The sequence below is a fragment of the Salvelinus sp. IW2-2015 genome, linkage group LG20, assembly GCF_002910315.2.
Source record: "Salvelinus sp. IW2-2015 linkage group LG20, ASM291031v2, whole genome shotgun sequence".
NCBI classification, from domain to species: Eukaryota; Metazoa; Chordata; class Actinopteri; order Salmoniformes; family Salmonidae; genus Salvelinus; species Salvelinus sp. IW2-2015.
The window spans coordinates 63,823,796-63,826,867 of record NC_036860.1 but is presented as its reverse complement, the minus strand read 5'-3'; the positions used below and the strand labels follow the sequence as shown (position 1 = coordinate 63,826,867).

Below are 3,072 nucleotides of genomic sequence, written 5' to 3'. Positions count from 1 at the left end.
CTCTGTCTGAAGATCTCCAGATACCTCCTCCTCTCTCCGGAAGCCTGAGTGGAGGAGAGAGGAGAGAGAGGAGAGGACAGGAGGAGAGAGGAGAGGGAGAGGACAGAGGAGAAGAGAGGAGGAGAGGAGGAGAGGACAGAGACAGAGAGGAGAGGAGAGAACAGAGGAGGAGACGAGGAGAGAGGAAGAGAGGAGAGGACAGGAGGAAGAGAGGAAGAGAGAGGACGAAGAGATGGAGAGGACGAGAGAGGAGAGGACGAGGAGAGGGGAGGAGAGGAGGAGAATAGAGGAGAAGACAGAGGAAGAGAAAGAAGGAGGGATGAGGAGGAGAGGAGAGGGGGAGGCGGAGGCAGGAGAGGAGAGGAGGAGAGGACAGGAGGAAGAGAGGAGGAGAGGAGGAGGAGAGGAGAGGAGAGGAGAGGATGAGGAAAGAGGAGAGGACGGAGGACAGAGGAAGAGAGATGGCAGAGGAGGGAAGAGGACCAGGAGGAAGAGACGAGGAAAGGAGGAGAGGAGGAGGAGAGGGGGAGGGAGAGAGGAGGAGAGGGGAGGATAGAGAAGTAGGAGGAGGAAGAGAGGACAAGAGGCAAGAAGAGGGAAGAGGAGGAGAGGGGAGGAGGAGGAGAGCGAGAGGGGAGAGGGAGGGAGAGGGAGAGGTAGGAGGAGAGGACAGGAGGATGAGGAGGATGAGAGAGGAGGAGAGACAGGATGAAGAGGGATGAGAGGGAGGAGGAGAGGAGAGATGAGAGGAGGAGGGAGAGGGAGGAGAGGGGAGGAGAGGAGGAGAGGAGAGAGGGGACAGGAAGATGAGGAGTAGCGAGAGCGAAGGAGAAGAGAAGGAGGAAAGAAGGAGGAGGAGAGACAGGAGGAGAGGAGAGGGGCGAGGAGAGACGAGGAGGGAGGGAGATGGAGAGGAGAGAGGGGATGACAACAGAACATAAGGGAGAGGAAGAGAAAAAAAGAGGAGAGAGGGATTGATCAATATTACAGACATTGTGGAAAACAAAGTCTAGTTAAGATAGTTATTGACATCCTGCTCAATACACTCATCGCCAGGGACTGGAATCAATCAGAACCAATAGTGATAAATGTCAACATACCGGAACCATCACCAGCACACTACCACAGATAGCACAACAACCAACACCTCAATCATTATTTCAGATCGATGTCAATGAACCATTATAAACATCATACTGACCACACACACCGTCAGATATTAGGATGCGTCAGCATCAAGGAGCAACATAACAACTTCAACATGTACAGAAACACTACAGTTATTACTCAAATAAATCAATGCACAACATCCACTAATCAGACAAGCCCTTGGTGGTTAATCCATAACAATATGGCTGACTCGGCACACGATACTATAATACTACTCTATACTCTATGGAATGGTTTCCCGGACCTGGATTAAAGCTATAACTAGACTAAAAAGCACTTCCAATAATGACTGAATGAGTCTGTGATTATCGACTGATGAATGAGATTCTCTGAGTGTCTGACAGTGATTTAAGTACGGGAAACCGGGCCTCATGTGTGTGCAAGTCAAACAAATACACAGAGCACACACAGTGAGGAACACACACACACGCTCCCCCAGGCCTTACCCTGTAGTTTGGTCTCAGCGTTGGTGCGGTACAGCCCCCCATGGTGAGCGATGGTCCGGGCAGCCTCCAGGTGTGACATCACCACGTCAACCCCCGCCTCCACTTTCTCCCAGGATTCTATCCCCGCCCCTGGCCCTTCCCCCACGGCCACACTCCTCTCCAGCAGAGACAGCAGAGGAACCACATGAGGGAAGGAGGTGTTGGACAACACAGTGCTCTCTGGAACACACAGAGAGAGAGACACACTGACACAGAGAGAGAAACACACATACCAGTGTTCTGTGCAAATCAAACACACAACGCACACAGAAACACACACAGAAACACACACAGCCTCCAGCTCCATACCTTTGCCATCGTTCATGTTCTTCATGAATGGCTTGAGCTTCTTCTCATAGAGGATGGCTCCCTCTGTGTGTCTCTGACGTAAAGTCATCCACGTCTGCTCCAGACGAGAGATCTGAGAGAGAGAGACGGAGAGAGAGAGACACAGAGAGACGAAAGAGAAGAGAAGAGAGGAGAGAGAGAGACAGAGAGACGAAAGAGAAGAGATTCCAACCCTAACTCCTAGCCTCAACCACAAGCGTAACCCTTACTACCCGAACCCTTACCGCTCCAGTAGTCCAGTCTCAGCTGGTGTCCGTGAGGAAGAGTCAACAACTCCAGTCCTCTGAGCCCCACTCCCATCATCCTTCTGCATCTCCTCGGTAACACCCAGTATCCTAGCAACCTTCACACAGACAGAGGGACGGGAGCACAACACAGGGGGAGAGGAAGGAGAGAGGGCAAATGGAGAGATAGAGGGAGAAATGTGAGAGAAGGAGAGGGAGGAATATTAGAGAGAGACGGTGGAGAGAGGAGAAGGAGGAAAATGTAGAGTAGATGGTGGACTGAGAGGGAGAGGGGGACGGAGATATGTGAGAGAGAGAGAGAGGAGATGTAGAGGAGAGAATGAAGAGACGAGGAGAGGAGAAGGGAGGCAGAAAATGGAGAGAGAAAAGGAGGGAGAAATGGAGAAGAGAGGTGGAGAGAGGAGAGGGGAGGGAGGACATGTAGAGAGAGAGAGGGAGGAGAGATTGAAATGTAGAGAGAGCAGAGGGGGAAATGAGGAGGAGAGAAAGGGGGAGGGAGGAGAAATGGAGAGAGAAGAGGGGAGGGAGGAAATGAGAGAAGAGGGGGAGGGAGAAAATGTATGAGAGAGAGAGGAGAGGCGGAGGGAGAATGTAGAGAGAGAGAAGACGAGAAGAGAGAGGAGAGAAGAAGGGAGGAGAATGGAGAGAGAGGACGAAGAAGACGACGAGGAGGAGAGAAGAGGAAGGAATGTAGAGAGGAGAGAAGAGGAAGCAGAGAAATGTAAAGAGGAGAGAAGAGGGAGAGAGGACATGTAGAGCAGGAGAGAAGAGGGAGAGAGGACATGTAACAGACGAGAAGAGAGGGAGAGAGGAAAGGCATTTAT

The 3,072-nt window shown here is 51.7% G+C and overlaps 1 pseudogene; it reads right to left on the bottom strand.

Moving 5' to 3' along the window:
• Nucleotides 1-1,328: 1,328 nt before the first annotated feature.
• Nucleotides 1,329-3,072, bottom strand: part of LOC111980055 (SH2 domain-containing protein 3C-like) — a 141,543-nt pseudogene continuing 139,799 nt past the window's right edge.